The following is a 24,205-nucleotide window of genomic DNA, read 5'->3' on the forward strand; positions in this document are numbered from 1 at the left end:
TATGGATAAAACAGCCTGAACTGCTGGAGTCCCACCCTAGACATTTAGGTGAGATTCTTGTAATGAAACAGTCAGATTATATGGTCATGCATGTGATCTGCTTATTTAAATTAAAAAAAAAAACCCAACAATTTTTGAACATTATTTCTCTCTTCCTAGATGTTTTAGATGCCTAAAAGAGGTCGGTTGAATCCCTCCTTAAAAGTGTAATTCTTCTTTTTTATAATAAATTATGACCTTCCAAATATGTAGACCTCCATACTGTGGCTTCAGTTTATGTCTGTTGAGATAAATCCCACCCTCAAATGCTTCTTTTCCTTGGTTTGTATAGAAAAAAATGAGGCTGTAGAATGAAATGACCAAAAGAAGCATCAATTCCTTGGTAGCCACAGAAGTGGTAAAAAGTACAAGAAGTCACTACAAATACTTCTCTCTACCCCTGTCCCCTAAAGTTCACAAGCTTTTTCTGAAAAAGCAAGATTATCTAATAGAAGGGGCAATGGTGAAAGACTGCTTGTTCTTCCAGACATCTGAGTGGGAGTCAAGACAATTTTGGTCTTTTAGAGGACATGAGGTAAATTAAATATTACTTTCCCTGTTGGTATTAATCAGAAGCAAAAGGCTCCAACAGGAATCTATTCATTTGCCTTGAAGTGGAAAGAATGACTTGCCTGCTTAGCAAAGGTTTTTATGTGGTGTAAGTGTCTGAGATGAACTGCAAGTATTTGGTTAACTGCGAGGAGTTCTCAGGAAAACTAAATGATACTAGAGACCCAGAGGCAAAATAATTAACATAGTTGTGTAACCAGCTGAGCCTTTGCAGTTGCTCTCCACACTCTTTGTTGGGCTGGAGAAACACACGACCCCAAGTGCCTGGGGCACAGGGTTCTCAGCCTGCAGACAGCAGGAGGTTTGTGGGCAAGAGTGAGGAGATCACGGCCTACGTGCCAGGCACCAATCCAGATCCTCCCTACAGGCCCAAAGGTCCTCTGAGGCACTGCAATTTTACTCCAGAAGAATGTGCCTGAGCTGAGAAAATAACAGTGTTTTGTAATTTCAGGTATTCTTGCCTGCTGCCACTCTGAAAAAGCCAGCAAGGGTCTTACAAGTTCAAGAGGACCGCCCCTTGAAGATGCAGGAGGCAAAAAGGAGTTTGCTAGGGAATCTGTCCATACTATGAAGGCTCTTGGAAAATTTCAGGGAGGAAAGTGGCTTAGAGACATCAGAAGGATGTTATTAAACTGTGTTCCTGGGTTCTGCAGTGGAATGGGAGGACTAAACAAACAGAGGAACAGCTCCAGGCCCTAAAGCATGGCTGATAGTCAGCAATGAGGACAAGAGCCCTGGAAAAGTCTGCACAAGTCTCTGACCACCAGACAATGCCAATCTCCTTCTTTACATCTCAGGGTAAGTTAATTGACCCTGGTACAAGTGAGGTTGATCAGGGGCCTGGAAAATGCCACAGTGAATCTTCTCATTGTGGGAATGCCCCCCAGCCTGAGGTCCAGCCAAGGCTGCTGTCTCCAGCTGCTTTGCCAGGGAAGACCAAGCCCTAGTGAAGAGCAATGAACAGGGAAGATAAAGTGTTATCAGTAACTGTTTACTCAGGAAAGGCTTTGAACCAATTTGTTTCTGTTGCAGTAATCAGCTTAGGAAGCACTGTGACCCTTGAAGGAGTTTTTATTGATCATAGCAGAATAGGCCATTAATAGAGAAGAAATTATCAGAGAAAAAGACATTTCTGCCATTCTCAATGATGTTTTCATCAAAGCTCTTTTCACCAGCAATAGCTCTTTCTTTTACTTATGCACTATTTCATTTTCAAACCAATGCTATTTTCTTCACCTAACACTAAGTCCTTTACTTTGATAGAAACTAAACATTTCCTTTAATGAGCATAAGAGATAATAATGTTAAGCATTAGTTGGAACCATAATGCAACAAAAACTCCATGCCATTTAAAACCACTAAATGCGCAGGCTGACGTTTGTCATCTCACTAAAGAGCACAAGATTAGAGGTGCTACAACTTAGAAAGAAAGCATTATCCCCCTGATGAGATAGTACTTTCCTTTGTACTAATCACACAGTCTAAAACATGTCTTTGTATCTATTTGTTATGTTAAAAACCCTAACAGAATGTTCCTGTAATAGGTGACAAAGAAAAAACCCAATCCTAAGACTCTGGTTTTTTTTTCAGGAGCATTACTTTGGCCCTTTCCAGAGGCAATGAATGTTTCATGGCTTGATGGCCAGTTCAGCAGACTGGAAGATCTCTCAGACTGAGAAGTGTGCCAGTTTCAGACCTCTAGAGAAGGCATAGATACACCAGCCTGAGACTCACAGTTTTCCAAATCCAATCAGCAGTCTCAGGTTCATCACAGCTGTGGCCAGACCAGATTGTAAGCAAAGCTGCATCAAGCTCAGGGTGTGAGAAATTAATTGGGATGAAAGAACTTTGGTGCCAGTCATTAGCTAAAGCAGAAATGAACTCAAAGTGTAAAAATAAATATTTAGGCTAGACACTAGGGGAAAATGTTCTCATCATAAAGGTGCTGAGGCACAGGGACATGCTGTCTGGGAGAGTTGTGGAGTCTTTACCATCACAAGATTTCAAGAAAAAGTAACCTTTTTTCCAGAAGTGACACAATAATACTGACTCTGCTTTGGGGCAGGAGATTGAATTGTCTCTTCTGGCTTTATTTATGTTGCACAACCCCTATATTTCCTGTATTTACAAGCTACCTCTGTCCTTGGAGCTTGTAACAGTGCAGTTACACTGATTTACACTAGTTGGGGGATTGGGACATGCTCATGACTCATGTTCTCATGCCATCATCTCCTCAGCAGCTTCCTACTGGTGATGGCCAAGCTCAGAGTGCAGCAGCCACTCTCAGTGAGAGGGGCAAGTGAGATGTTTTATGTTTTATTACAGTGAAAATATTTTGCTGCAAAGTCCTCTCTACTGCTTGAGCAAGAGTAAGGGAAGGAAGGAGCTGACTTTGAAGGCCCAAAACTGCAGATGTTATTATCTGTTGAAGCCATTAAATGATGGAAGTGCTGCACTGCTGACAAATTGAACAACACTGCCAGTTGCTGTAACATAGACCAGCTCCACTGTTTCTTGCTAATTTATCACAATCTAATATTTGACCCACTGAATTCTGAATTAAATTTTTATTACATTTGTGAACTATTTTTACAGTATGAAAAATCAATATGTTTTTGTTATTCACCTGATTTAGGGCAGACAAAAGGAATATTTCAGTATTCTCTAGGGTCAATGCTGACAGGCCTTGAATGATGAAAGTTGCAGCATCTTTTGAATGAAAGGAAAACTTCAGGATAGAAAAGAGTGTAATGTACATGACATATCTTTCCAATCCATTACACGAATATTTTTTCACAAACTCACGATGAAACATAGTGTCCTTTTAGAAGACAACATCTAATTTTTTATCTTTATTTAAGAAAGAATTATTAATTTGGAAAATTTTTTCTTTCTGAATTTCGTTGCATTTTGTATGAGCCATAAAACCTCAAAGGAGTTATTTGAATTTCAATACCATCTCACACTTCTATTAAAATATACTATAACCCTGCTTCAGTAATTAACATGAAGATAGGACTCTTAGTCTAAAAAATGAAATCTCTCTGTTATTTCAGATTTTCCCTAAGTATGCTTTTGATTAAATAATTACAGAACAGCAGTGTTAACAATTTATCTATGATAGAGGGCATGTCACAAATTTCCTACTCATGTTCCTGCAGTTTCTGCTTTTGCTGATGTGCTTTATGAGTATTTATTAAAGATGAAGCCTTGAGTTAATAACATAAACTACCTACTAGTTTCATAATCATCACTGCAGTGCAGAAAGCCTCAGAGTTACGGTAGTTCTGCATTGACGACGTCAACAGATTTACTGCATTCATTTCCTTATGCAAATATTCCAAAAACATACATAAGTTTATAACCTTCTATAGCTTGCTGCCTACACATGAGGGTATCAAAGCCTGTGAACACGCAGAGTAGACTTTAAAGTTGACAGCACAAGTCATGCTGCTCCTTCCTTTCTTGTTTCTCTGTTGTCCTAATATTAGATCTCTTTTAATGCTTGGTTTTGCAGACACACAGGGGCTTCTGCACAGCCCCTAGAGTAAGAGGGGAGGCTGCTCATGGTCTTTACATGATGTGTCTGTCTTTACTGAGGTCACTTATAAGGAGTCTGTGTGTGAACCGAGCAGAGGCTTGTGATCCCTTCTTGCCCTGCACATACACCTGATTTGCCCCTGAATGGCAGAGCTTGTCTCTCTCTTGCAGGACAACCTTGTTTGCTCCTGCAATTTGTCCATTTTCCCCTCTCTTTCCCAAGAGGAGTGTGATGCTCCCTGCTCTGACTGCCTCTGCTGCACCTCACCATGAGAGCTTTGCAAAATACAGACCCTGGCATAGGAGCCCTGAATCATGTTCAGGTCACTGAGACAAGAGAAGGGTTAGAAGGATCCCTGAAACTCCTGACCTTGATCTTCCTCTGCTATTGCCCAAGTCAAGATCAATTTTATTTATGTCCAATCTAACTCCTGTCTTGGGTAACTTTTTTTTGGTGACAGGAACTTCCTCGATTTACCAGCAGTTTTTTCTGTCTTTCCCGTTCCTTACAATTAAAAGCTTTTCCTGAGGTCTAGTCTTCTGTGTTGACAGTTTAAGCCTTTTACTTACCTGTGACAAATCTATTTGTTCCACACAATTCTCCATGTTAATATTCTGTGCACTCCAAGAGATTTATAGCCTTTCTTAAAACATAATTCCCAAAACTGGGCACCACACTCCAAAAGTAACCCTACTAGTGTTGGGTAGAGATTAATGTTTACATTCTGTATCTTGAAGACAATATTCCTGTTAATTAATCCTAGCAGAAAATGTCCTTTTTCCACAGCAATATGATACCATGGTGTTGAGTCATGTTCTGCTTCTGAGCTTCCATAGCCTTAAACCTATTCCTGTTGCACTGCTACCTGGCCTGTGGCTCATTTCCTGTATTTGTGGTAATATCTTTGTGAATAATTTTATGATGTCTGTTTTCCTCCAAGGATTATTTTGGAAGCCAGAATCTGACAATATTAATGTGTAACTGAGCTGGAAAAAAAAATTACTTTTTAAAACTTGGAAGACATGATGATCAAGTTAGCTATCAATAACTCTCTGTCTACTTATCTGGCAAACAGATAATCAATCCACATCAAAATAATGTAAAAACTAATTCATAATAATAGTCAGCAATCAGCAATAAATTTTAGATCAATTCTTTTGGTCAGGTACAGTCTGGACCACTTTCATTGAACACTGCATAGATCTATGCATAATTTTGCATAAAAATATGTCTTAATTAAACATGGGGAGTATCTGGAATCAATACAGAGGGAGAATGCACTCACATTAATCTTATTGAAAGAATTTGCATTTTATTTTAGGAGAAGAGCAGTGCAGAGAGTTCCAGTCACATCTTGAACTCCTTCTGCTACTGCTGCCATGGAAGTTTGGCTTGAGAAAGGACCATAGGATGCAAGACCTGCATTTCAAGTGAGGTTTTGTTATTAATAAATAAGCATAGGTGAATTAATACATGCAAAATAATTTTGACATGGATAATAATGGAAATAGCTAGAAAAAATATTGAATGGATTAGCACACTTAATTGGTCTTAGGTTGCCTAATGAACAATTAGCCTTGTGTTTAATCCCTCTCAATCCATTAGTCTTTGCTGCTCTTAGTCTCTAAAGATAAACATGGATCATTCCAAATATGCTTTTATTTTTGAAAACTACTTATATTAGTATTTAATTATAATCATTGGCATGGAAACCCTCTCATAAATGAGAATGGACAAAAATGGGACATGCCAGAGGACCTATTACCTGGCACTTTAAAAAAAGTGTTGCAAAAAATTGCAGCACTCTAAAATACTAGTGAGATAAATCCTGTTGATTAAATAGAGATGAATCTACCTGGAAACTGGTTTTTTAAGGCCTTGGGAACACACTGTTGGCCATTCAATAAGTGCCACTACAATGCCAGGCCCTGCCGACCATGATCAGACAGTGTATGTTAGGTACTGGATTTATTTTATTTTATTTATTTTATTTTATTTTAGGTATGGTCTAGGTTCCAGAGCCAACATATCAGATGAGCATTTGGGGTTGCCCATACTACAAGTGGAGAGAAAAAAACCATCAAGGTGCATCCATGGGTTGCCTGAATATGCCTCTCTGTCTCCCTACCCCAGACTGTAAAACATTTCTGTCTCACATGGACACCAATCTTCCCTTTCACCCAGTGCATCCCAGGAGTGATTATTTAGCTGTCCAATATGACCAAGTTAGACAGAGAAAAGGGACTTCTCTCACACATAATGGTGGCTTCTGCTATGGTAGAGTCAGGCCAGTTAAATCTTCAAAGCAGCTGCTTACCTGTTCAGGGGGAATTCAAGGCTTGGGAGTTAATGGTCAGGAAAAAGTGAGTTGGACTGGATGTGTTTTAATTCACTGAGGTATATTAAAACAGCATGTTGATTAATTTGAAGGCTAGAGGAAACATTTTTTTTGGAATAGTAAGGTGGTCCATTAATTACTACAGATACACGAGCTTTTTATTTTTTCCTTCCTGAGTTTCTTTTTCTTTTTCTTTTTCTTTTTCTTTTTCTTTTTCTTTTTCTTTTTCTTTTTCTTTTTCTTTTTCTTTTTCTTTTTTTCTTTTTCTTTTTCTTTTTTTCTTTTCCTTTTTTCTTTTTTTTGGTTTTGTTTTTTAGTGGTAAGTAATACTCTCCTATGCATGAATCTAACAGATGTAAAAAGTTCTCTAAGGAGCCTTTTGGGGCAGGTACCTGTGGCAGCTTCATTAGGACCTCTCTGACATTATTCACTTCCTGGACATTTTGGGAAATATTCTAGACTGGCCAGGGAAAAGTTTGAGCCTTAATAAGAGAAATTAAACAAGTGAGGCACAAAGTGTGTCTAGGAGTCATGAAGTTCTGGATTCTTGCCAAATGCCATATTCATCAGGCTTAATGTAGATGAACTCTGTATGGGTTTGCCAGCAGCAAGGTTGAACACCTCATTTGAGACCTCCTGGTTCTGTGACCATGAGCCTGAAACCTGAGCAGCTTCTGCCTTTCCATGGGCCTACAGCTGGAATACCCAAAGGAGTACCCACCACACATCTGTATCATCACTCTGCAGTATTCATCAGCATATTTAATGCTTGGAGTTGGTCTGGAGGCCTCTCCTCCTGCACATGAGACGTGGTAGACAATGGAGCAGCCAAGCATCTCCTCTCTTTAGCCAAGAGAAGCCATGGTCCACATAGACCCTTCGGGCAAAGACAAAGCAACAGGTTGTTCAAACTGCCTTAAAATTTTTTCTTCTGAAATATTTAATGTGGATGTGAGGGCTGACAGTTACTTGGTTGGAGGTGGATGTGGTTAAAACTAGGAATGACCACAAAAGGTCAAGAAAAAAAATATACCAAATTGAAATGCGACAGGACAAGTGCATCACTGTGGCTCTGTGCAGGTCCTGGGGGTTCTGTGGGCAAAATGCTGACTGGAGTGAGGCTTGGAGAGCAGAAGCAAGAAATGGTACAGAAGATTTCTTTGAGAAATGCTGTATTCAAGACAAGGGAAGTCAACCCCTTCATTGTCTGTACTCATCTTTTGGATATGGGTCCAGACGAGCTACTGGAGAAGGCAAAAAGGAAAACAGCAAGAAAAACAAGCTACTTAAAAAAGCAAATGTCAAAAGAAAACCAGTTATTTCACTGAGTCAGGAGGAGATGACTGAGGGGAACATTACCTAAATGAGCATTTAACAGCCAAAATCTAATCCCTTTGCAATATAAAAGGCTGGAATGGAAAAGAAAATACTGAATTGCTTCAAATTTCCATAGCAGAGAGGATAAGAGTGATAGGCTTGGTTGCAAAATGTGGGATTCAGTTAAACTTTTGGAGACCTTCTGTCCATAAAAGCAGTGAAGCTTCTGCAAGAGGCTGTGAAATGTCTGTCATTGCAGATTTTAAGGAAATCATTCAACAAGTATCAGTTAATAAAGACTTAAGGACAGTTTATGCAATCTTTGGAGGGAGAGATGGATCAGACGAAGTCCTTGCTGGTGTCATTATCTGTGGAACTCTAAATGCTGCGTCCAGGCAAAGGGAACACTGTGTACAATCTTTGAAAATGAAGAATCTTACATAAAAAAGGGCTTCTTTCCATCCATTTCTACCCTAATGGACACTGCACTCTCTCAGGATAAGTTCTAATTGGAACCTTGTGCCCTTGCCAGGAAATCACAGGACTAAGAAACCCTATTACTCTGCAGCTGCTCCCTGGACATTGATTTAAGGTGGTTAGGTACAAGTGGAACTATTTGTCTGCTTCCTTCCTTAAGAAAATGTGAAACAGACAGGCAGAGAGGTAGAAGTAATGTAAGACTTGACTTCATCTTACCTACTGGCCAAAATACCTACATTTTAGGGAGTGAAGCATCACTCAGAGATAAGCATCCAACAGGGCACAGCTGGGCCAAACCCCTCCTTGCTACTTCAAGCTTCAATTTACATCCACCCTTTGGCCAAAAACCTGATATACTAATTAAATCTCAGCTCCCAGGGCCTGGTGTTACTCCCAGACTAAACTCATCCTTTCTCCATGCTGAATAATGTCACTAGGAATATGTTTATCTGAGCTTGATACTCAAGGTATTAGTATTAATCACTAAGCTTTGTCCTGGATATCTGCTTTTGGGGAAAAAAAATCTTGTTTAGATGACTGATATTATTGAGAATTTTATAATCCTTAGGAATCTCAAAAATGTCAATGACACAATAAAACTAAAGCATCAAACCTTATTCCTCAAAACCCTCTAATGCTGTTAAAGTGTCTGATATTTCTTTCAGTCTCTGAAACTGTTAAAATAGAAACACCTTTCCCACATTTTCCTTCTCTGCCTTTAACAAATGATGGTTCTTTTAACCTCCTTCTCCCCTCTTTGTTTGCTCAGAGGATCAAAGCCTTTTTATTTATTTCTTTTTCCTCCCAAGCAGTTTCTGGAGTGTTGAAAAAGCACCACCAGTATACTGAGTTTACATTACAAACAAGTTAAAATTCCCAGTCTGTCAGAGCTTTTCTCCTAGGATACCAAGGAAAGCAAAGTTCAGCTAAACTGCACAATTATTCGGAGATCACTTCTGAGAGAAGGAGCAAAGATTGCTTTAAGCAGAGCTATTCTCTTCTTAGAGATTCAAAGTCCACTTCAGAAAGGAAAGTTATTATCCTCTGAAAATTATCTGATTTTATTTGTATTCCTGGAGCAACTCCATTAAGTCATGCTCCCTTTTCACCCATAGAATCATCTTAATCAATCAGCTGTGGGATTTGCCATATGTAAATGCACCTTATGACAGCTACAGAGACAAGTGAGTGGATGAAAAAGACATGGACTGCATGTTGCTTTTGTTGGAACAGCACTGGGGTTTGCTCTGCTTTTGAGACCGGAGGTAGACAGTTTATTTCTTTTCTTGGTTATGAAGCAAATGCCCTATTTTTTTTTAAGGTAAATGCATTTTGTAAAAATAGTGGACAAAGAAGCTTGAGCTGTATGGTTTGGGAGTATTTGGCTAAAGCAGACTTGAGTGTTTGTCTACCATTCCCACACTCCTTTTCCTCAACTTCTGAGAGCAAAGACTTTCCTGATAACTCAACCTCATCATCAGTCAGTGCAGGATGAGCCTGTACCTGTTTAATAAAACACATTGTCTGCTGATCTCTGGTATTGTCAGGGCTCTTCTAAAGCCATGGTGGCTGCGAGGAACAAAATGAGCAGCACAATTAAGAGATCCCAAGGGAGCACAATGAAACACTTACAAGATTGATTTAACAAGTATACTTTAGTGTCTTCTTACAGGGCTTGGAAAATATCTAAGAAGATTCTTATAAACTTTGCAGATTTTCTAGTAAAATATTATTTTATGGGCAAGTATTTCATAATAAGGAAAACAAGAAACTTAATAGTCTCTATGCAAATAATGCACTGTAATGTCTACTAGGTGTTGCAAGGTGTCCTTTTCACATGATTTTGCCAAAGTTTAATCCCATATTGCTACATTGATGCCCCATGTGGGTGGTTTTCTCTCCTGATTTATGCAAGGCAGAGCTAAATACTGGCAGAATACTTCCATAACAAGGTAAAATCAAGATATTTCTTTTGTGGTATTATAGAAACATCTGGAAGTTTTACAAAGGAAGCAAAAACAGTTTCCGTTGATACACAGTGAAGATGTCTTTCTGACTGACTAAAGGTTTGTAAAAATGCCATTAAAAATCTGTGATGAAAAGCAAAGATGTCCATAGTCACATTCTTGACTAGTGACACTGAACAATCAAATACACACATAATCTCATCAAAAATTTTAAGAGAGTTTTTGAAAACTTTTTGATTTGTTATGACAAGACCAATTATATTTTTTGCATAAAAATAGCAATTTTTAAATGGTCTTGCAGAGAAATATAATTTTTGGCATTTCTTAGCCACGTGAGCTGATTCATACATACTTTTTTAATACCTCATACTGAACCCTACATGTGTTACTGCACAATATTTTTATCTTTTTCTTTTCCTCCATCTTTTTGACTATTTCTCTGCTTTCTCTTGTCATGAAAATACAGATAAATACAAGGGAAAATTAATCATTCTATGAGTTCTGGAAACCTCCCCAAAATTTGCTTCTTGACTTTTATCACATTTCTTGCTAAGTGAGTCTAACAGTAGGGCAGCCAATTTCTGCTAAGCATTACAAATGTAATATTTTTAAACACTTAGCAGAACATGTCTTCTCATGCTTTCCTGGCAATTTCTTCACTAGATGATGCAATCAATGTGAATTTAATTAGTAATAACAATATAATGCATAATGATTATAGAGCAATATAGAATTTGCAAGGCAGTAAGTACTGGATCCAAAAATACCTCAGCCAAAAATCTCTTACAGAACACACATGTAGAAATGTTCCCTCAAGCCCAGCTGCAGGTGACCCATCGTGGAGGCCAGGCACACACAAGCTGGGGACAGTTTGGGATCTAGGGAGACTTAATCACAGCTATGTTATGGAAAATAACCATCCTGGTGTACAAGTGAGCGGTACTTTTAACAGCTCAAGGTCAAAAAGGTCAAAAAGGTTTAGGAGGTTTTCAGAGAACCCAGATTAGCTTCCCACAGGGCTTCTTTGCTCACCAGGGAGGAGGAGTGTGTTTAACCTGCATTCCTAGAACAGAGACAATTACTGCCATTCCATGTCTGTGGGGCAGGGAGTCACATCACAATATTTAGGAACTTTTAGGGCTGAAAAAATTTAGGAATATATTTGGGGATAAAATTTAGGAATTTAGGTGTGAAACAATATTTTGTAAGATTTTCAAACCCTTTTCCTCTTGCATCCCATCCTACACCTCACCATTGGTTTGACTACACAGTGTTCAAAGCCTGTTGCAAGCCATTAATGTCCCTTCAGTGTTAGATTTGGCATCTGACAGATTAATTTTGCTGGAAGCAGTTTAGAATCTCTCAATATAATCAGGCAGCCCCTTGTTGCTCTCTTATCTCATCCAGCTTCTCTGCAGGGCTCATCCCAGAGAAGAATCCCAGTGCTGCAGGGATTCAGGTGAGCTCCCTGCAGCATCCTCCTTCCCAGAGCACAGGGCAGGATCCCTGTGGAGATTTGGAGGACCAGCACCACAACCCACAGGGGCTGAGGCTCTGGAGAGCCCCATCTTGTGCAGTTTTGTGTCCCTTCTCCAGGTGCAGCATTCAGGTAACACACAAAAATTGTCCCTGGTTTGTGTGTGGGCTTGGTAGTGGAGCTTTTCGTGGGAGTGGAAGCTAATGTGTAAGTTTTACCCTCAGCTGAGGGTGCTGTCAGTCTCTACATTCTGCACATTTTCTCTTCTCTCTGTCTTCCACCAGCATGCCATGTTCTAGACAAAGGTTTTTCTCAGTTTTCAGGTTCCCTTCAGCTCTTTCCTCCTGGCAAGCCCAGGCCCCAGCTCCTCCTCTGAACCAGTGGGAGATGGCTCTTCTGTACCTCCCACACCCTTTGATACTCTTTTCTTTTCTCTCATTTTTTTTTTTTTTCTCTCAATCCCTTCTTCCAGCCTTTGTCAATGCTTTTCCTCTGATGTCCTGCCAGTCCACAGTCCTTTCATTTGGCTTCCCTATTTTATTCATTGCTTTGTTCTCTCCTCAAGCATTTCTCATTTTCTCAAGAGCATTTTTGTTTCTTCTCACTGGCATACTCTACCTCACCTATTGAGCAATGCTTCTTTCAGGTACCCTGTTCCTTAAAGGGTGCTCTAAACTAACATGTTCATCCTTCTCCACATGAAAAACCAATTATCCCATGATTTCTCCTACTACAGATCTCTTCTATGAATTTGCTGGCTTTGTGGTCTCCCACTTAGCTTTTGACTCAATTGTCTCTTGTGCAGACTTGCTTGATTTTCCTCTGGAATCTGACAATGTCTCCATTGACTTCACCACCTTCATCTGCCTTAAAATCTCTTCTTCCCACAACTGGCTTATCATTTAATTTACTTCTCTTCCAGCTTGAATAGTCATTTGAGTATCTCTACTGATAATTTTTTCCTTTTCTATCAAGCAATTTGCTTCTCTTTATTTTTCCCATTTTTTCTTGTACAGAGATATTTTCCTCAATTTTTTTTTTATGTTTTCACAACTTTTTTCCCTCCTCTATTCACTTTTCTAACGGAGAATTTCAAGATCTGACAGCATCCACCAAAAGCCCAAGTTCCCATTTCATCCATGAAAAGTTTATCAGCGATTCCCTCTCTCCACACCTTGCTTAATGCATATTTGATCTTGTTTTTGTACTTGGTGATCATGCTGTATCCCTTTGGATGCACTGGGAAAGTGACTTGCAAGGTCAGGGTCACCAGTACTATCAAGTTCAAGCTTCTTGCCAGACTTTAAAGTGTTTTGAAGGAAAGGTGCTTCAATGACTGGGGTTAAGGCCATGCTTTTCCATGTGGGTCTCAGACAGTTTGGAAAAGCTGCTAACCTGACTCTTACATTTTTGGGAAAGCCTGTTGATTTACATGAGGAGCTCATATGTTCCTACTCAAGCACTATCATTGCTGGCTATGCAAATACTCCCATAATCTCAGCATAGCTATGAAAATGAGCATAATAATTGCTCCAACTGTATAATTTTATATTTTAGAGGACCAATATCAGATAAAAGCAATATAGTTCTACAGCCTTTTTTGGGTGTAATTTGCTGAGCTCTTGTAACTTCTTTTTGGCTTTGATAGGTTCACAGTGATTTACTCCCCATGAAAACTTACTGCATTACTCTCAAACGGCAGCTGGAAACAAGACATTATACTTCTTGCAGTATTTTTTAAAATCTGCACATCCCTGAAATTAATGTCTGAAAACCTGTTAAGGCAATAGATAAACCAGCAAATCCATTGAGATCACACAGGGCATTCTGGGCTTACCTGAAGAAAGAAACTTGAAGAAATTGCACTAATCTGTAATGATTGAAGCACTCTAACAATGAACTGTGGTTTTGTCCCAGTGGAAACACCTGACAATTGCATTGAGGCTATTCCCAGGCAGCATTGTGCCTTGGAGGAATTTTTTATTTTTGGTCATTTTACTCTTACTGCTAAATTAAACTCAGGATTTTCAGTCAATCTTTATTTTCATAAAATAAAATGTGTTCTAATTTTTTTTTTCTGCCAGTTTAGGGCTGGATTATTAGCTAGAACTCATAGCAAGAAGCACTTATAGGCACAGATTTAGGAGGATGGTACCACTGAAGGATACTTCCCTCCTTTCCTGCCACCTTTGGACCCCAGGTCCACCAGGGTGTTGCTCTGCAGGGGCAGGGTGGCTCATTCTCCCTCTGGTCACCCTGTTTTGTTGGCTGTGGATACCCCTGCATTGCAAATGCAACCCACTCAGGGATTAAAGAATAGACTTATTCTCCATACTAGAAGAGAGCAAGAGGACAATTTTCTCTTTAACTCTCTGACCTGGACTAAGTTCTTGATTAAGCTTTAAACCAGCTCTCAGTTTTATACCAATAAGCAGAAAAATGCCCCAAGAGTGAATATTACACCACCTTCACAACATCTGATGTAGCTTGCCATAGTTATGCACATTCCCACATAGAGAGTGATGCTGTCTGATCCTGGACAGTGTCAAACACCTTGGTGGTGTTCTGTGACATCCTCAGAGTCACTTTACCAAAGGCAAACATTCATACTAACTGATCAATAGCTATAGTACAACAAGCTGGAGCAAACAAGGTGCAACAATCCTGATAAAACTTTATAGGACTTTGGAGACAGCTTTCAGAAACTGATCAGAGAATTAAGTCCCTTCAGTAGGATGTTGGCAAATTTAACAGCCTCAAAGACAGATTCTCACACCCTGTGAAATCTGAGGCTGGCTTCTCAAATTGCACTGCTAAACCAGACTTTTGGTGGGTGCACCACTCATGTACCCACCTGAATTCTTGTAGGCAAACAGAGAATTTAGCCCATGGCTTTAAGGAAAAATTTCAATTTGACCCCATAACGTTGCAGAAGCAACATTAGAACCAGGTCTTTCATGTCTTGTAGTATCCCATACAGGACTCCGTGAGCCACAGGACAACTTATGTTCTGTAGGACACTGCCATGGGCAAGTTGTGTTCACAAAGAACATCCAAATTGTTCTTTCTTTAATGTCACTACATGCCCCTACGCTGCCTTCGTTTCCAAATTCAGCTCCACTTATGTAACACAGACCACTGAACTGAATGATAGCATTGTTTGTAATGTATTTCTTTTATTTTGGCTTTCCAGGCTGATTTAGTGCTTTGCTTTGTCACATTTATTTAACTGTAAAAACATTATGTGAATCCAGAAAGATACCTTATCCCTGCATCTTGCTTTAGATCCAGTCTTTCAATGATAAAATTAGAATCTTACTCCTAGACAAGGTGTCAACATTTGCCTAAAAAAACTTTATTCCTTTTTTTGTAGAAGCTTATAAGTAGGTCATCAACACAAGTAACCCAGGCAAGCATCAACAGTGATTAGAAAAGCATCTTGGCTCCAGGATGAAAGTCTAGTTTTAATGTACTTGATACCAATACCATTTTACTTGTCTTCAAGTTATAGAGCAGTAAAGCAACCAATATTTTTTCTATTTTGAGGTGTGTTATATATTTTATATATAATGGAGGGCTCTAGAGATATTGAGAGTAGTGGAGAGCAGTATTTCTAAAACAAACCACAAACAAACAAACAAGAAAAACTCACCGAAATTAAAGTATGAAATATTCTAGTAGAGGAAGATTAGCTTGCATTGCTCTTCAAATAATCAGTTCATTAAGAAGGATTTGCATGAATTGTTACTGATTTCACTCAAAGAATGAACATTACAGAAGTATAATTTTTCTATTACCTTAACTATGAATAAAATTAGCTTATTGTGCAATGTTTCCCAATACAACTGGAGTAGTTACCTTTTCTTATAATACATTTATTACCATAAATAATAGCAAAAGAATTAATCATGATTTAGGTGCATTTCAACAAAATGAAAACCATAATTTTTTCTAAAATATGTATTTGATCAGGTGGGTTGTGTGATTTTCAAATTGTTTTCATGAATATTTAATCAACATGAGACATATACTTATGCAAGCTGAAATAGGTACCAGTCTGTGTCCCAGGCTGTTCTGTTTCGTAGTCTTCCAATTTAATGTTTTTAAAGATGATTTACCTAATTAAAAAACCACCACCAACAACAAAAAGAGCTAAAATCATCTTCAGCAGGTGGCATGAACTGAGAAGCCAAAGAACTCCCAAACTACCAGCAAATCCTTAGTTCAGTTCAATGCAGTATTAGTGAGATGCCTGCCTAGGTTTTTATCAATTGCTTGAGTTTTATCAAGATTGCTGAAATACACAGATGTGTACATAAAATGATACATTGAATCTCTGTGATAACTTAGGGGGATAAAGCCCCCAAAATCCAACTCTCCCTCCACAATCCTACCTATACCCTGGCACAGAGATACACTTTCTCACACCCACACGTGTGGCTGGCACACACACGGATGGAAGGTATGTACCCACACACCTCTAGGTCTACAGAGGGTTAGATAAACCCTGCCTCAGAATAAAAAACACATTCCTATGAATCTGGACGTGTAAAGCATCCACATGAATCCAAGCAAACACACAGGCACAGATACACACACCTGCACACCCAGAGACACAGGGACATGGCTCATCCACAGGCACAGACAGCTCCAGAAGCACACACACCCCTGTACAGCTCCTGTGCACTCCCATGGACACACAGATTGTATATCTGAGGCAGAGTTACAATGGCTATATCATCCCTGCTAATCTCTCCTTCCTTTTTGAAATAATCCAATTTTAGGATCCTGGAGCGAGCCAGGTCCCTGCAGAGGAGATACTCCCAGAGGAGCAAAGCACTTCCAATTTCTTTAAGGTTCCCCACCTCTCTCCCAGCAGCAGATCCAGGGAGATGAGCTGGGCACGCAGCATAGCTTTCCCAGCTGCTGGCTTGGCACTTTTCACCCCAGGATAAGGAAGGGCATAGGATGGCAAGCTTAGATCTCATCCCTTCACCTCCAAAGCCTGTGGGAGCAGGAACCTCTGGGCAACATCTGCACACAGCTCCTTTCTGCACACTGCCCCATCTCCCCCAGCTGTCAACCACAGGGGTGCCCCTGAACCCTACCCTTGCTCTGCAAGTGTAAAATCTCCTGCTCCCCCTTCCCCGTTTTTCCTGCCCCCTGAATCCCGTCAGAAAATCTCCCTGCATTTCGCTGCTCCAAACTTTTTCCCGGCTGCACAACCCGCAACCCCCGGGGCAGCGGCTGCGTCCGGTCCAGAGGGCAGAATGGGGCGGGGGTGGGCTGCAGGGACCCGGGATGCAGGGATCCAGGCTGCAGGGTGTGGGATGCAGGGAGTGGGATGCGAGCATTGAGATGCGGGATACGGGGATGTGAGGACCGGGATGCACGAATCCGAGACGCAGGATGCAGAGGGAGGATGTGGGATGCAGGGACCAGGACGCAGGATAGCAGCGCCCAGCTTCTTACCGTGCGATGAGGACAGGTCCTGGTGAGGGTCTCCAGCTGCCCCCGGGCATCGCGGGCTTCCCGATGTGCTCGTTAAACATCCACCGGGGAGTGTCACCCCCCAAACTTGTGCGAGCCGCTTCCTCTGGGAACAATCACCCTTTCTCCCCCCCGCCTTGGATCGGATCCCGATGGAAACTCATCAAGGCCTCCTAAGTGGCCAGAGGTAAGCTGTGAGGGAAGGAGAAGAGGGGGACAACGGGACGGAGAGGTCGCGATCACCAAGCGATGATCCCCTTCCTTTCCCCGCTCCTCTGGAGCACCCGCTCCCCGCTCCTCTGACCAACTTTGGCTCCGCTCAGCCCGGCAGCGCCCGGGACCGGCGCTGTCAATTGGGGTCCCTTCTCGCAGCCTGGCATCTTTCTAGATTTCCTCTCCTTTCCGGGCAAAGGGGATTGGTGCAAAGCTTTAAATTAGGAGGCGACCTAGAGTTGCAAAGACAGGGAGTGGGAGCTGGCTGGCGTTCGCAGCCCGCCTCCCCCGGCGCTCGGCGCTGCGCGGAGGGGCCGGCTGAGCCCTATCCCTACCATTTATTCATTCACTGCCTTCCGAATTCCCACTCCGGAGCTGGCTACGGCTCCGGGCACGGCCGGGAGCGGGGCTGAGGCGGGAGCCCGGGGAAGGAGCGAGCCCCATGCTGCGGGGCTCCCCGCGGCTGTTTAACTGCGCCGGCAGCGCGGGCAGAGCGCAGCCCGGCCCCGGGGGGAGGACGGGGCTGGGGGGGACGGGACACGGGGACGCTGCTGTCGCCTGGCAACCCTGCATCCCTGCCCCGAGCATCCCTCCCCCAGCGCCCTGATTGGACGGGGCCGGGGCGGGGGGAGCACCGGCGCTCCTCCGAGGATGCTGCGCCCCGGCACTGCGACTTGTCGCATCCTCAAAAAGCCGGGAGCGGGCAGGGTGAGCGCAGAGCAGCCAGGAGAGCCCAGGCGGTTCAGGGCGTTGTAGCACCGTCCTCCTGCCTTCTCGCTTCCAGCTGGCTTGATCAATTTGCTTCTGCTCTGCATCTCCTAGAAAAAGAATGTACTTGGTGTATGCATGTATGTATGTACGTATGTATGTTTGTGGATGGATACATAGATAGATGGATGGATGGATGGATGGATGGATAGATAGATAGATAGATAGATAGATAGATAGATACAAAGTGAATATACCAATATATGCACACAAATATATGTATATATGCATATGCATTTGTATATACAGATACATGTATATGTATTATCCATAGCCTTTACATCATCTCTCTATAGTCTAACTGGGAAGAGAGCAGAAAAATAGTTACTGAGAAAAGATCACTTCAGAGTGCAGCAAAGCTGGATGCAAAGGGAAAAAGAAAGGTACTTTTTGGCTTGTATATATTTGAAAACTGTAGGTTTACATCAGCTGGAGTTTTAACAGAAGGTTGTGGTCCTAAAGAAAGAATTAAACCCAGTGAGGGGAGTGAGCTGTAAGAGTCAGAGAGGATGGATGCCTTGACTTCAGAGGGGGTGAGTTTGAGCCATGCTGCATGGGGCATTGCTGGTGTTATGTGTGGCTTCATTGCTTATCCTCTGCTATGGGGGACAGTGAGCAGCTGCTTCCTGCTGGTTGGGTGTAGTATGGAGGGGATGTCTGTAAAATCCCAATACCTCCCTTTCCATACAGCTCCAGTTGGGACACTGTGAATTTCTCAATCTTTAGCAGGGAGAAGTCCATTGTCCACTTCTCCCTGAATATTTCCCTCCACCTTTGGACTTAACCCCAGGCAGATCCCCACCAGTGCTCAGTTAAAGCAAGGAAAGAGACACTGCAATCAGGAGCTGCAATCCAGCAGCTCACATGGGGCCACTATTGTTTCAGCAGCCACAGTTCCAATAAGGAGTTAAACCAAAGTAGAAGGAAACAGAATGAAATAATCTGCTTCTGCTTCGTAATATTTTATGTTTAGTTATTTAACATCTGTTTACTTTTGTGATCTACCATTAAATTTGAGCTACTTGGCTAATCCTATGAGTTTTTTCTTTCTTGGAAGCCAAGGACATTTGCAGAGATGTGCTTGTTAAAACTGTTTCATTAAGGACTAAAGTTAAGCAGGGAGAAGAATGAAAGACAGCAGTTTCTCTCAGGTTTACCCTACTTTAGATTAGATAAAAATGTACCTGAGACATTGCTGTAACATAAGGGTAAACTGGAATGAATAGGAAATCAGTCTCATGTCTTTTGAATCATACCACAATTTGACAAATAGGTTCAGAATACAATTTTTTCACAGTCCTGCAGGCTGATTGTCAGAAAAGACAAGGGAAAAGAATGATCTGATTCTGCATGGCTTTGTACATAGCAATCATGCCTCAAAGTGAGTATGAAAGTAACTTTTTCATTGGGTAGGATGTAAAACCCACTGTGTATGAAATTGACCACCACAGGCACCAAGTGGAATTTGGCTGACATGTGTTGTCTGATTTGCAGCAGGTCATTTACAGCAGGGAAGTGACCCAGTCATTAGTTCTGTGCCTCAAAAAACATCAGTGGTACCCATGGTTTACTCCCTCTCCATGCCTTGCTGCTGTGCAGTGTCTGATATCAGTCCCTAACATTGCTACTACTTGCATTTACACATGATTCATGACTGCTGAGAAACAGGAAAACAAACCTGAACAGGCAAACAAGATGAAGGCAAAGGCAAAAGGGTTTGATTCCCACTTTCTTCCAGGGTTCTTCCTCAGCCAGTTTTCCTGGCACAACAGGGTCTCATTTTAACCATAAGACAACCTACCCCTGTCTTTCTAAAGCAGAATTTCAGACCTCCAAAAAAACTCACTTCCTTTTCAAACCAGGACAATGACCCTGGAAAACCACGTGTATTTTTGTAGGGAACACAACTGTGCCTCAATTCTCTTTTGGGATAGCTGGTGGTGCATCCATGTAGGGTGCCCTGAAGATGCAGCCATGCACTGAGTGTGTGTTTTCAGTCTGTCAGAGGTTCAGGATTACAGGTACACCCAGGGGGACAGAGCAAGGCAATACAAAGATCTCAGGGAAGCTCTGGGATGAGCTGTGTTTGGGTGCTACTGGCAAATCATTCATTTCAGGCTAAACTGAGCACCTCGTGCTACACTTAATTGTAGATACACCCACGGTTAGACACAGAAATGAGGCTGTGTAACTTCTGCTTGGAGAAAACAACCAACAGCCCTCAATGTCCATGGCCTGGATCCAAAGAAGGGGTTTAAATATGAAATGTGTTTATTTCCTTCCTGCCTGTGAAACAAAGGTGGTAAAGAAGCATTATATTTTCTGAAATAGGAATATTTTGCCTTTGTGAATTATCTATTAGTGAAATAGTAGTTATATCTAGCTAAAAGATCTATTTATTTCAAATTCAGATCTCACATAGCACCAATTTGAGTTCATAGAAAGCTTTGATGAGCTGAAGAATTTGTTTTTATAAAATTTGTGAATGTGATTAACAGGCTTATCACCACAAATAAACAGATGCATGTCTTTTCCTGCACAGAATTTTAGCATGAGCTTCAAGACTGTACACATGGGAACTTTCCAATTTTACATTTGATAGGAAGATTCTGTTCCAGCAAAACACTTTGTAGGGTTCCCTAACTTGCTATAAACATCTGTTTTGGGACACACTCAAGTTATTTGCTGATTAAAGACTAAAGCAAAGCTTTAGGAAAATTGCAAATGTGCTTGTGCAGCCAGTGAGTGACCTATGGATTGGGCCTGGCCTACCTGAATAATTCATGAGGCTTTTGGTCTTTCCTCCTTTTCTGCGGACATCACAGAAATGGGCAGGAATGGGGCCATTGATCAATGAGGCTTTTTCTGGCAAATTGCTCCGTGCCACCTGATTTCCAACAGCTCCGCATGCCCTTCCTGTGTGGAAGTGATGTGTGAGTGGGCAGGATCCCATTCTGTGGCTCTGCCTGAGCCGACAGCTCTGGTCATCAGCCCAGGGCCAATCCTTACCTCTGTGGTTTGGGGCACACATTAGGGGCACCCAAAAATGATACCACGTTCTCCTGGGAGTCTGCCAGTCTCAGGGTACAAAACTCTATTTAGATGGTAGAAGTCACAGGAGTCTAGACGTGTCTCCACAACCCTACAGCCATGTCAGTCTCTGCCTCCTGAGACAGGAAGGCAAAATGTTCATAGTGGTTGATGCAGAGATCTCCAAAACCCCACACTCTCTGACTCATCCCTACCTGCCAGTTGTGAGGGGCATGGACACACTCCAAAGGAACAATCCAGTGGCACCTGGCTTTCAGAGCAGTATGGGATCCCCAGGGAAGATCCACAGCAGTGAAGAGTGTAAGGGGTGTTGCTTTGTCATGCTCCAGGACCTCATGGACTGCTGTGGAAAATTATGCACTGTTGTGGCTGCTGGCTGGACACCAGCACTCAACAAAGTCCCTCTACTTCCTCAGCTGGGCAGGGTGTAGAAAATACAACAAAAATAGACTCTTCCTTTTCTCTTAACAAACAACACTGATGGTCTCCATAATGAAGCTCATCATCACAATGGAATGCCTTCCTTTCTCATTGTTAAGTGGCTTTGAAGAGATTTTAGGTCAATACACATGGTGCAGAAAGTCCTCATGTGCTGTTCCTCTCATGGCTGGTTCATGTTGCATCCCTTGGGCCTCCAGTGACATTGTTATTCCCTGTCAGATTTCTGGTGATGTCTTTCTTAGCTGGCTGAAGGGATGCTGGCCTAGTACCAACAGGAAGAATGTGCCATTGCATTCTCAGGCTTTTTTGGGCCATTCTGAGCCTTGCTCATGCCCAAGGACAGTGGCAACTCTGGTTATAAGGCTCAACACAATAAAAAAACCCCTGTGTTTCATGTGGTATGGTCTGGCACAAGGAAGAAAGACTTCATTCCACACTGTCTGTGCACATGTAGCAGCATCCTCCCTTCTGCCTCCATCTCCCATGACCATCAATGTCTTTACCTGTCTCTTCTCCTCACCTTTCCCCCAGCAAATTTTCCCATTCCCTTGAGTCTCCCTCTGCCTTTTCCACCTTCTCTTTTACACTTCAGATAACTGGCTGCCTGCTCATGCCTATTACCCATGTCTCCAGTTAATCCCAAGGTCTCATTGCCCCTTCTCCACAAAGAAACCTCTTTCCATGGAAAAAACCCAGCAGCTGTTGTTCATCTTCATCAGCTACAAGAGGCGAAAAGGTCTGGCTTCACTGTGGGAACCAGCTGCCCTCCTTCCACCTCTGCTTCCTTCTCAGAAATCAGGTTTCCCAACATTCTGCTGGAGACACACGTGACATCCAGATGTTGTCCAAATGGGGCTCCTTCATAAAAATACATGAGCAGCAAGGGTCCCTCCAGGTCCCTGCAAGACGTGCAAGTGTACACACTCCACTTGCACCCTCCAGCCCTTCCCTAGCCAAAATCCTGCTGCAGTTTGTGCAGGTGCAGGGATGAGCATAGCACAGGATCAGCCTGACACGTGTAGGACACTTAAAATCCCTGCCAGCTCATGGCTATGGGTCCAAGGTCCACCACCCTTCTGCATCTCCTCATTCCATCCTTCCATGTCTCTGATATAGGAGGTGTTATCTGTCTTCTGAGAGGGTGCTCTAGACTTTCCAAGGAGGTGCAGGGAACAGGGCATGGCACATTCTCTGCCATATTTAAAGTAACATGAACAGATGACCCCATTCTACAAAATACTGTTATCTCTTTTACCGTGTGAATAACTGGGTACCAGATACCAGAATTTCCTGGTATCTGGTACCCAGTTATTTTGCTTTTAAGTCACCTCTATGTTTCTGTGCATTATTATTCTCTTTATTAGTGTCTGAGCTGCTAGCAGTCTGGCTTCTTCAAACTACATTTCCTCCCCCCTGAAAATCCCCTAACATTTCTCCTCTGTGAAACACTTTCCCTTCACCCATAGCTCTTCTCTGTAGGAATTACTGCATTTCCATATTTTGTTTAAGGTGCTTAGGAATTATTGACAGATTTGCCTTGCCCCTGGGGGGTGATGTGACACCGTGGAGCTGTGAACCACTTAAGGCATTGGGTGGCTCATAGGAGGGATTACTTGTGACTCTGAAGTAGGGCACGGGCCAGGAAATGTAGCACAGTGCTGTCAGGGGCTGTGGCACACAGATCCATTTCCTCTGTAATCCCATCATATCTATCACCTACCACACACAGAGCAACGTAAGAGATCTACATTTTCCCATTAGCACAAGATCCAGGCTTCCTGTGAAATAAATTTACTCACAGTCCCTGCACTACTGCTTTGCAAGCCTGGAAACCCTGTTTTTATTATGTCAGTGAGTTTATTTCTGAATTCTTTCACACTGAGAATCCATCTGGATATACTACTTTCAAAGTTTCCTGCTGAGATTCTGCTTTGCCACTAGTTAAAAATGAATGGATAAATTTATAAACAGGAAGTTTATTGTATTTTTCAGCTGAAAGATATTCTAGAGTTTATCTTGGCTTAGATTTTTGTTAGTGGCATTTTGGTTTTTATTGTGTTGTTTTTTTATTCTTTTTCCCAACCATTTAATTTTGCTAGCACCCCTGGAAGGAACAGTGAGTCCAGAATTAGAAAGCTGAAATAAAAGGAATGAAGTTCCTGGAAATGAGACTAGAACAAAAAAACCAAGAAATCCAAATCAGTCACAAGCTAAGGATTTTGACTTTCCCTTAACAAAGACAACCATTTTCCAACAGGAAAGACATACCTGGCCTTGGAAATCTGCTAGTAGCATAAAATATAATTGAGCAGATGGTAACAAAAATAACACTTGAGCTGTTTAAAAGCCTTTTAATGAATGCCTCGTCTTTTTTTTTTTTTTCCTTTCCCCTTCAGAATGCTGTTGTCCCCTCTAATTTAAGAAAAGACAAGAAATACGGGCAGATTGTGAGATCTGTATGTTTTTCTTCAGCTTGTTCTATTTAAATTGCACACCGTTAAATGTGGTTAAGA

At 41.8% G+C, this 24,205-nt stretch overlaps 1 protein-coding gene across 3 annotated transcripts in view; it reads right to left on the reverse strand.

Annotated features, from left to right (window-relative positions):
- GRM3 (glutamate metabotropic receptor 3) overlaps positions 1-17,908 on the reverse strand; it is a 104,093-nt gene extending 86,185 nt beyond the window's left edge. For all 3 annotated transcript variants that reach the window (XM_054280195.1, XM_054280180.1, XM_054280189.1), the window contains exon 1: positions 17,202-17,908. The gene's annotated coding sequence lies outside the window, so the exon portion shown is untranslated. The remainder of the gene's footprint in view (positions 1-17,201) is intronic.
- Positions 17,909-24,205: the final 6,297 nt, after the last annotated feature.

Source organism: Melozone crissalis, unplaced genomic scaffold, assembly GCF_028551555.1.
Source record: "Melozone crissalis strain CALT ecotype California unplaced genomic scaffold, PUWL_Pcris_2 ptg000004l_1, whole genome shotgun sequence".
NCBI lineage: Eukaryota > Metazoa > Chordata > Aves > Passeriformes > Passerellidae > Melozone > Melozone crissalis.